Below are 11,756 nucleotides of genomic sequence, written 5' to 3' on the forward strand. Positions count from 1 at the left end.
AAATGAAAACAAAATAAACTAAGGATAGATTAAGTTAATGAAAATTTAATTAGCTAGTAATTAAAAGTTATCCAAAATACATACATTTATTAAAGGACTGTGATGCCTTAAGTTTTAGCTTTCATATTTTTCAGATTCTGTACTGCCTTGGTGTGTAACTCTGAACTTAACATTAAGTGTTAGCAAGTTCTCTTCATATTTTAGTTAGACAAACCAATCCTTTTCCAGCCTGAGAACAAAGGAGACCATTACAGCCTCAGGCCCAAAAAGCATAAACAATGGCAAATTGAGGAGAGCAAACCAGGAGGATGGGACATCATAACCTGGAGATATCATTGGACAATTAACCCCAGTAAGTAAATGGACCAAAACTTATAAAAGTGTGAAAACTCATGACCAGTTGGCCGTATTGCATTGGGTCGACTTGGGCAGAGCCCCAGCCAGGCTCTTGTACTGCCCAAGGTGTATCCTTGTAAGGTCTTTTAATGAATACCTGCTTTATTTCTTTAACTCTGTCTAGCCTCTGTTCCAGAACAGCCTCTCAAGGCATGAACTGCAGAGAAATTAATCGTTAATGAGAATTTCTCAGACAAGAGTTATTCTTTGGTTAAAGAAATCTATTAATTGCCTGCCTCATCCAGGCACATGGGCTGTATGTCGATTGCAGGTTGGATGAATGGCGTGACACATGGATGAAGTGTGTAATATTTTATTGCACCACAAGAGGTCACACCACATTTACAAATCCATGCAGTGGAAAATGGATAATGGCCCTATCTGCAACAAGGTGAAGTTAAATCTCATGCATTAAGTAAAAGACAAACAGAACAAATTGTAAAACAGCAGTAAGATATTTTTTTTTTCCTGTTAAAACACTCTCAGCCTGTGTTGTCTGCTGTGAGCCATATCCAAATAGCCTCTCTCCTACACATTTCGTGCTGAAGACAGGGAAAAACATATGCTGAGCTGTGGTACCTTCTGAATCATTACCAGCATATGATGTAACCTTGGAAGAAGGACAGGATCAGTTTCTCCTTGGCATGGTGGGTAGCACAATCAGATGATATATGTTGTATTGGATGGGATTACAGTGACCAAATAAGCATGTTTGGCAGCTCAGTAAGAAGTGTTAAAGCTGAGTTTAGCTGGACAAATTGCTCCTAATTCAGCAAAATGATAGACACAGAAAGATTTTATTTTGCAGACATTACAGCCTGAATTTGTGAAACAAGATCTCTTCCTAAAGATACCATTCGGAATTTTTAACAGAAGTTGCAGCATGATGCAGTGATGTAGTTCTTGCTCTTTTGTGTGGCAGCAATACCCCTCTGTGATTCCTGTTTGCTCTCACTAACTCTGGGTGAAGCAGAGCCGAAGAATGGAAGCAGTGTGGGGGGTGGAGGAAGCTTGGAAATTAATGCAGTACCACTCTGCAGTGCCCAGTGACAGGGCAGGACTGAACAGCCCTGCTGCTAGAGAAAATAGGTTTGGGAGGAAGTATGAAGAAGCTGGTTCTTCGTTGTCTGCCCTAAGACAGACCTGCATAACTTTGCCTGGGCAGGGAGATGGATGCTCATGCCTCACTTCTTCCACCACTAACCCTTCCTTCTGGAGGGCTGTTGGACCACGTCACGTCAAGGTTATTTCTGAGTACTTTTTCTACTTTCTAAGCTCTGTCTCTAGTGGGGAAATGATAAGACCATAATTATTTGACACCAAATAGCCTATAGTTTATGTAATTTAAAACTGCCTAATTATGTGCCTAGCTTACAGTCTATTATAACTTCAGTAGTGTCCTTGGGGTACACAACTCTTCTTTCACTCAGGTAAACATGTAATTAGCAAAGAAGGAATAACCCTGGGAACGAACTGACCAGTAGTCATTTTGGCTTTCTCCTCAGAATTTAAATTAAAATGCTATTTAATTAATTAATAATTTCTAGTTCTTTTATTTTTTTCTTCTAGGAACTCACAAAGCTTCTCAAAAAGGAATAAGTGTATTTGTCTCTGTTTTATGGGCAGAAAAACAGAAGAAAAATTTAAACTGTCATGAGGAGTAAACAGCCCCAAAAGACAAAACCTATTTAAGACTTATAGCCTGAAACATCTTACCAAGTTCTCTTTTAAGTGCAGTCCTCTCCATCCTAAGAAAGGTCATACATAAATAATGTCAATTATGTTCTGTTCTATATAGTTGGTTATATCAGCTTTTACTTAAGTTTGTGTACGTGAGCTGTACCCGTTGCAGCTCTTCAAGGTTTATATCTGGTTTTCTGTTTCAGTTTCTAAAGTAACTTCTCAGGACTGCAGACTCTTGGACATTTGTTACTTACAGCAGAGGAATAATATTTTCTGGAAGTACTTGATATTCAGTAAACCTTAATGTGATTGGATGAACTCAGATCTTGAATGAGCAATTTAATACCTTTATACATTAATTTGCTCAATTACCTCACTTTTTTTTCTCTGAAAGACATTTAATATCTTTATGGTTATTAGAGGAAGGAGGATAATAAGTAAATACACAAAATAATGAGCTGCCGCATTGACAAAATTGACACTCCTCTCCAAAGAGAATTTATTTCAAAAAAAAAAAAAAAAAAAAGAAAAAAAGAATTAATTCCTAAGGAGGAGGGAGGACTGTTTGCTAGAGAAAAGCAAGGGATTGAAACAGATGGGAAGAGGAAGAATGTGGCACATCCTACAAGCCTTATGTCAGGGCAAGGCTGTAGAGGGAGATTGTGAATATTCCTCTCTCTGGGGAGCTTGCAAGACAAAACAGACCAATTTAAACTTTAACCCTCCACTTAATCTCAAATCTCCAATACCATGAGGAGAGAGTGTCAATGACATGACCAATATTACATAAGATTTCAGGCACATATTGTGCCTTGTTTCCAACAGTTGTCAAGCAATTGAGATATTTTCATGAGAGTAACTGAGATGCACGGATAGGAGGCTTGGGAAGTGTTTATTGCAAGGCTGTTTTGTGAGGAGGAGAGGAACAGCATAAACAAATGAGCAGAGCAGCAGCAGCTCACAGCAGATACCTTTCGCCTCCACTGATGACCAGATCCAACATATGAAGAGGTTGCAAGCAAAAGTGAAAAAATTGAAACTAATTAGACTAATTCACTCTGAACAATTTCCCAGTAAGTATGGAGGCAAAAGGACACTTAGTGCTCTCATAACAGTGGCTTCTATTCATTAATAAGCATGTCTTGACTACATGGATCATTAGAGAGAGAAATCAAGGGAGAAATGAGTAGTCTGATACCAGGACCTTCCTGACGTGCTTTGAGATCCCTTCGGCTGCAGTAAGTGCAGGGAATGTCTAGCACACTGCAGTGATTGTCCATTACCAACCTTTATTGAAACATGAAACCATTTTAAAATCTAAAATAACATCAGCATCTGCCATTTGAGGAAATCTCCTCTGAAACCCAGATATGTCTAAGGTTTTTGAATGTAACCATTTCTCCAGACTATGCTGCTGATAAATTATAGACGACACACACCTACACTGTTGAACAATAGATTTCAGCAGCTTATTCTGTGCCTATTTTTATTTTCCTTATTTCAAGGTCTACTGTTCTTTGTCAGTTACAAATCCCTAAGTAAAAGTAACAAAGTTGAGTAGAATCTAAAATATTAGACAAGTTCAGGAGAGACAGATAAAACATATCATAGAGGTAAATTAATTATTAAAGCTTAATTTTTGAAATGTTTAGAAGCACTCTGTGTAATAAATTAAAGTACTCTGTAATAAATTGTCCCTCATGGTTTACCAGAATGGGAAGTAGGATGTTTTGTCATGCAAGAATGAGTGACCTCTGAATTACCCTGGGTAATTTAAAAACCAATTTCAATCTAAATTCAGTTCTCTGATTTTGCTTAGTCCCTGATTCATGTATACAGTCCCTCAGAGGCTTAATACAACCTGTCAGCTGCATGAACTTATGTGCCTGCAAAGTGAGGACCATGAGTTCATGTGCCTGTTTTCTGATTTATAGAGCTCTTGTGAGGTTATTTAGAGTGGGAAGTTCAATATGTTGATGTTTCCTGTGGAAAGACTCTCTGGCAGCAAAGGAGTTCCTTAAGGACAGGTTCTTATGTATATTGGCAGTAAGTTTCCCTATTTGGCCATGCAGAGTGATTGCAAATGTGTAGCCATTCTGAACTATTTTAGTTCAAAGCCATTTTTACAGTTATAAGGAATTGGACATTCTGAAGATGTAATCATTGATGATACTTTTCTGCAGAAGAATATTCAGTTGCATGTTTCAGCGCTAGAGCTGATTTTCAGTTTTTTGAGAGAAGGATGAGACCAAAAGCTGTTGGAATATTTCCACATGTCAGACATCAAAGGGCTCCATCGTGCCCCAAAGTCTGAATGATAAATACAGTTAGAAGCAAGACATTAGGCTAGCAGGACCTTTTGAGCCTGGTGTAGATAATCTAACTGATCTCAGTTACATTAGTGAGAGTACAACACCACTGACATGCACATAATTGATTTTAAAATGCATTTTTTCTCATGTTGGTTGAGTGAAACACTTTGGAAGGGGCTTGGGACTTTGCATTTGAGCATGTAAATCCTCAGGCAATGATGAGTTTTGTTTGATGCTGTTTATTTAGTTTATTTATCCTCTTCTACTTAATGCAGACCTTGTGAAGTCTCTTGAGCTGCTGCAGATTCTTTAAAGAATAGGTGGTAAAATAATTCTGGCATGCAAAGTAATAATACCAGCATTTAAATCACATAGCTGAAATAAAAGTGCTTTGGACTATGTTTTTCAGTGTCATAAATGCAGTCTCACAGCTATGGTTTTACCACAAAGGAGACCTCTGCAAGAGCAGAAGGGTGTGAGAATGGAGATGTGACTCCAGATGCTGAGGCTGAAGCCACCTTGGTCACTGCTGGTGCTTAACTGCATGATCCCTTTGCATGGAACAGCAGCAGCACTCATACTGCCCCCAGATGCTAGGAATTGATAACAGCTTTTAACTTATCCGGTCTAAACTTCATTTTCATAAAGCTCATATCTGAGTAAAGAAAGATCCCACAGTGGGTAGTCTTGTGACACATACCCTGTGATGAAAGTGTGTCTGTAGAAAAATAAAACTTCATGCTAGACACAGCAGGAAGAGAGCAATCCTAAAGAAACAGAGTGGGCAGTCTTTTTTGAGACACAGTGTAAAAGAATACTTTGCAAAACCTTTTTCAAAACCAAGAGAGTATGTACATTTAGAAAACTACAGCAATTCAAATTCACATAAAAATATCTTACTAATGAGTTTAATTTTATTTTTTTTAGTTTCCTTAGAATCATAACCTATCAGTAACCTATCATCACAGTTTCAAGAAGAAGAGTCTGAAGCTGAACACTTTCTTTGTCATAACAAAATGCAAAAAAACGCAACTAATGAAGCCTCTTCTCCTCTAAGGATCTTACACTGAGCTGACCTAATTCCTATCGTAACAACTTTTGTGTTTAGAGGTCAATAACTCTTACCTACTTTCTGGAAATTATTTATAATCTCAGCAACAAAAGCAGATATGTTTAAAGTATACCTCGTATACTTTGTATACGAAGTATACTTCATATATGTTTAAAATATACTTCAATATACTCATAAATTACTAACTTCCTTTTTCTTTTACTTGAAGCACATAAGAACTCTTTCTAGTTTGTTTTTATTAAATTAATTTTGTTATTGATAGGAACCTTTCTCCTGCACTTTATTTTGCCTTATTTCCTGACTACTTCACAGAAATGAAACATACTATTCTTCTGAGAACTTCATTAAGCTTTGATTTTTTTAAAATTTGTACTTGTGAACTAAAACAAAGATTAATCTAGAATTAATAAAATTAATATTTCATTGGAATGCTTTCTGGTACAATTTCTGTTAATTTAATCATAAAATATGTAACATCAGACTTTAAATCTGTATTGTTCAGCAATTGTAAAGCAATTAAAAATCTCCATAGAACAAATATTACATGTAATTATAAATATTCCTTTAGAAGGCAATGTGTTTATAGAAAGATAGAAGATACTGGTTTCACAACTAATATCAGGCATCCCAATGATCAGAGATGCTGATTTCTAACATATTTTAAATGTGAAAACTATAGTAAATCACATCACTGGAAATAAAAAATCTGACTCAGAATTTGTTTTTACTTCATTTTCCTTCCTTTAGTTTGTCTAGCAACAATAACCCAGACTGTAATAAAATGATATATCCTAAGACTGAGACCCCTGCGAATAAAATCTCTTCTAACCCAGCCCAACCCACTCCAGAGTGGATTTTCTAGGCCTGAAGACAGAGACAATGGGGACAATCCTCTTGCAACAGAGGCGAAGAATCCAACTCATTTTCTCATGCTCAGGGATGGAGACAGAAGGGTCACCAATGGTTCCAAAAGCCCTACACCAGGGAGGAGTATGGAGCAATGAAACTGTACACCATGCTGCACATGTGACATGTGCCTCTAACAGAATCAGCTCTGTCAATGCTCTATGATCTGAGATGTGATGGCGTGAAATCACAACCAGAAATCACAAAATATTCTGAATTGGAAGGGACTGAGAAGGACCAAGTCCAGCTCTTAAGTGAATGACCCATACAGGGATCAAACCCCAAATGATGCTATCTGGAAGCTGAATGGAAAAGTGAGAACAAGTCTCTGTGATGTGCAGTTCTTAACACAGGTGCATATTAATGGGATTGCTTTTCTATTGGGCTACCTGTCTCAGAGTCCAGAATTCAGAGACAGAGCATGACTGTGTGTATGAAGATGTACCCACAACTTCTCCAGATATATGTATAGAATTTCAGCATCTCATACCACATTTCCTGCTGCATAGCAATAATTTCATGCCTTTTTAGTAACATGTATATGTGGCAAGCACTGCAATGTAAGTAAAGTAATGCTTTGGTTTTACTTCAGAACTGAGTTAATTTATGATTTAATAACTTGTTAAAATCTTCCCATTTCCAAGTTAGCTCCAACCTTCAGTAGTTCTTAGGCTTTAGTAACCTGGGAGTACAGCTCTGTATACCCAGTGTCTCTTTCTTTAGAGACACTGACAGTGCTGGCAAGATCCTGGGAAAAAACACAGGCACAAGCAGGATTCAGGCTAAGATTCTTTCTTTTATTCCATTAGGCCTGGCCCAACAACTGTTGTCTTTGAGCAACTTCATATTCAGAAGAAGATCTGTCCTGCTTTGACCAACACCAGCAATGACCCAGCTGACACTTCAGCAGACAAAACTGCTCTAACCACCTCCACATGCTTTTGCTTTTTACAAACTCTTTGCTACCAAGAACATCTGCTGCCTCTGTAGAATTTTTTGCATATTTTATTGCTGGGTTTGGCAAACAGAATACATGCAATGGATTAGGGAACTCTGATACGTGCCAGAGAATTGTTTTTAAAAGAGATATTTGAGGATGTATAGTGCCTGCCCCATTATTAGCTTTTAGCAGTCAATGATTTGTATCTCAAGCTATAATTGATGGCTCCTGTAAAGCTAATAATTAAAATAAGCCAAATTCACTGCTTCTAAAATTGGGTCTGTTAGACATTTAATCAGGTCTTGTACACGACCTCTGAAGGGTAAATTTATCCTCCCAAATCTTCCCTGCCACTTATTCATATTATTCATTTTTTGTATTATTTATTACTAGTATATGTTAGTGACAGCTGGATATTGGGTGTTGTCCCAGCTTTGAAAGACAGATGCTCTGAGGAGTGCATTTGGACTCAGTGGAGCTCAGAGTCAAAAATTAATAAACAGTGGGAATTTAAAACATACATATGTACATGTGTATATATATGAATCAGCTAGTTCTGTGGAGGCTGCAGAACATCATAATGCATTTTTTTTAAACAGGTGAAAAATGGTTTAGAAATATAATTATTCTATTCCCAAGTAGGGCTGTTTTTCATTTTTGTTGTTATTGCCTTTAGTATGCTTTCAGTCCTTAGGGAAAATTGTATCTGAGCTTCTGCATTTTCATGTGTGGAAATAATGAACTAGCTTGAACATGCTGCTGGAGTAAGATTTGGTTTTAATGTGATCCTTAACATGAAAAAATCTCCAGTTCTAACTGTATCTTTAAAAGTCTTAAAATTTGCAATAAATTAATTTGGAATTTGAAGCAACACAAAGTAGAACCAAAGAAAAAATCCAAAGTCTTGGATTTTTTTTCGTTAACTTTATGAGAGAATAGTTTCAAAAACAGTAATCATGGAGCACTTTATTTAATCCTGCCTGAACTTTTATTGTTTATACATGGTCTCTGCACACTTAGTAGCACTTGATCAGCTTCCATTTGCATTTGGTAACATTAAGATCAAATTTCCAAGCCATGTCTTTAGTCATGGGTTTTCCATGTACAGCTAATAAATACATAGACTGAATTGCTTTGCCTTTTTTTTTTTCCCCCTCTCTCTGTTGCCTGTGTTGGACTTTTCCTTCTGGTGCTGGTGCTGTTAACAGCATTATTCTGAGCCATAATGGTTTTTGCTTTTCTATATGAATACACTTCTTTCTCCTATTGTCACATATTGTCACTGATAATGTCTCTCTCTCTTTTTTTTTTGTTTTCCTTAGCTTGGACATATAATCAGAAAGAAATTACAAAAAATTAGGAAAATTACAAAGTTCTCATTATGTTCTACTTTGATTATCCACTGCTTTAAATAATGTAGGCCAAATAGTGATCTCTTAAGCCTTCAAAATAAGTCTTCAATGATGCTTTTTTAGAGCACAGGTCTGGCAAATTTGGCCCATGGTATTATGTCCTTGCTTAATGGCTATTTTAGTATAAGATCTTACTTACCCTTCCATTGGCCACCAAATAAGTTTCAGTCCAGATCCATGTAAGGGTATTGGTCATCTGCTTAAACACAAATCAGTCAAGACAACAGGCAGGCAGAAGATTCTGAAAGTTAGCTATTCAAAAATGCAAAGGAGAGGACAGTGGATACCTCAACTAAATACAGCCCTAAATTTACTGCATTTATGAAATGGAAGTTCACAGCCTGCAAGACTTTCACAGACTTGGATTCCTAATGAAACTCTTTGTAATAACATTTTCACAACTGAGAAGCAGAAGTTTACAGTGCTTTAAATGATCTAAATATCATTTTTCCTTCTCCCATATACTCTCTATTTAGGGTTTCTACTTTCATTGCTAATCCTAATTTTCCTGTGCACTTCTTTATGATTTCTTCATAAATATAACAAAAGCATTTCCTTTTCTGGAAAGTTCAATATGTAATTGATTCTGAACACATTGTTCTGTGACTGTAGAAATTTGTGTGCAGCCATACAATACTGGGATTAAGCCATTAATTCTTTTTGTGAGTGAGTGCCAGGTCACATTAATTTCTGTTGGAGACTGAGAAAATAGACAAGTCATGAAATGCCTATACCCCATCCAGTTCTTAAGTCTGACAGAATTACATAGGTCCTCTTCATTGCTCAGGGATTGATCTAATTTGTCTTGACCAATGGCCCCATAACCCTTTAGTGATATGTTTGCTGAGTCAAAATACCCTTAAATTGCCTAGAATTTGTCTAGATAATGCTATTAAGCTGTAAAATTTAAACAGTGTTAAAACATATAATGGAAAATAAAACTTGTCTATGCTTTCAAATCAAATCTAAAATGATTCTGTATGCTGGTTTTTGTATGTTGCTTTTCAACAGAACAGTGTTTTCAACAGAACATTGTTACTATGGACTCTGTTGACCTCAACATCCTTTCATTTCATTCCACATGAAATCTATGCAACCTTCTCCATAAAGGCACATTTTAAGTTTGAATCTCAGAAACACCCTTGCATCTTCTCTACAGACTTCAGCCATATCTATAGAAAGTGATAGGTAGTTCCATTTCTTTTGTATTTATGCAGACAGTTTTTCTGTTCCTTACAAATACAAAAGCACCTTCATCTTATTCCCAAAGCTTTAGGTGACATCAGTCCAAACCTTGTGGACTTGCTATGTGATTATTTTCTCACAGAGAACAAACTCTCAGCTGTTATTCAGTCACGGAGTTATATCAACCTTGGTGTGCACACCTAATTTCCCAAAGGGAAATGTACAGCTAATAACTAAGAGCTTCATGCTAAACAGGAGCACATCTCCACAGCTGAGTCAGGAACACAAAGGCTCTGGGCATTAGGCATAACTAATTCAGCCCAGTCGTTTTCCACTTTCTCCAGCACAAACCAGTTGTGCTTCACACCCTTCCCCCCCCGCTGCTGCTCTTCTCTGGACACATTCCAGCCCCTCAATATGCCCAATACAGGGGGGTGGTCACTGCCCTGGTCTTTTTTTATTTCTGAAACCTAAGTCAGAAACATTTTCCCAAATATTAAATCATTATTGGTTTTGATTGATGTGTTCTGTTGGATGATTGGCTCCTTTTGACAGTTTTAACAATTAAATATAATACTCTTCATGAAACTGTAACAAGAAGACTGGCATATTGCATTACCCTTTTTTCACCCATAACAAGATGCCACATACCTTATAACTGTAATTGTTTTTCTTCTGCCACATGAAATTTGTCCCATCAACTGTACATTCATACTTTTTGGTTACTGTCAACATTTTTCTTTCCAGGTTTCTGCTTATACATATTTTATTTGTGTTTCACATTACAGTTTCTTCAGTACAAGAGTCTGCATTATTTCACAGTGAATAATCTTGCTACTCTTCAGGACATGGTGCTAACCTTCTCAATGCCTCTCTTTTATTTGTCAGTCTTCACTGATGCTTGCTGCATTTGTCAGTTATTAATGAAGATGGAGGGTAAAACCTGACATAATATTGATTTTTCTAAGTAATTTGCTTGAAATGTGTCCAATTTGATTCATGGATGGTTCATGTTTTTCTTGTTTACTTGTCAACAAATGATGACCAATCATTTTTCTTCCTTTCTACTTAGCCATCTTGTGAATTACAGTAAGGCCAGTATGCTGGAACCTTTCTTTCAGCAGAGGTATATGTTTAATAGCCAAAAGGACAGTTCTCCCCTATTAGAATAAAGTGGCATTGACTGTTAGTTGGTCTGTCTGTGCGATGTACAAACTAATTCATAGTGGGGTGCAATCACTACCAGAATACCTGGAAAATTGTTGTCAGATTCCAGAGACATTTCCATCCCTGACAACAGTTGTGGAGCCCAGGTAAGTTAGGAGGCTCTTGCTATAATGGCTGTATCTTCACCAATACAACAAAAATAACCCACAGTAATATTTCTGAGCTCTAACTGTGAATTATTTATTATTGTAGCAAGCCACAGTGAGTAGGGTGGATAATATATAAGTTAACAGACACTATTTTTAGTATGTTGTCTATTCCTGTAACATATCTAAAAAAATCTCTGAAAAATTAGGATGTTTTCAGGGCATATATTTTTTCCAGACTTTCACACTGAATTCAATAAATCTTCATAAACATTTAGCACACTTTCATTTGCTCTGTTATATTTTGATAGTAACTGACTCCAGCAAATACCATAATTTCCTGAATCTAATTGTTTTTTGAGAATCAGTAATTGCCTCTTATTAATAAGTAGGTTTTATATTTTATTAATAAATTATTATTTTATTTAACTTTATAGTTTCCTTGTTTTTGCATTCTGTTCTGAAATATCTGGGTTGGATTTAGTCCTTGGAGGGATGGTCAAAATGAACTTGTATTTCTTCAAGACTTTAATGGAC

General features: G+C 36.5%; 1 long non-coding RNA gene across 1 annotated transcript; it reads left to right on the plus strand.

Annotated features, from left to right (window-relative positions):
* Positions 1-1,023: 1,023 nt before the first annotated feature.
* Positions 1,024-10,766, plus strand: LOC139600445 (uncharacterized). The gene is made up of 3 exons (XR_011682544.1): positions 1,024-1,639; positions 5,319-6,929; positions 7,179-10,766. It is a non-coding gene; the product is annotated as an uncharacterized lncRNA (long non-coding RNA).
* The last annotated feature ends 990 nt before the right edge of the window (positions 10,767-11,756 follow it).

The sequence above is a fragment of the Agelaius tricolor genome, unplaced genomic scaffold, assembly GCF_023055355.1.
Source record: "Agelaius tricolor isolate 1412-34295 unplaced genomic scaffold, bAgeTri1.0.p SCAF_27, whole genome shotgun sequence".
Lineage (NCBI taxonomy): Eukaryota > Metazoa > Chordata > Aves > Passeriformes > Icteridae > Agelaius > Agelaius tricolor.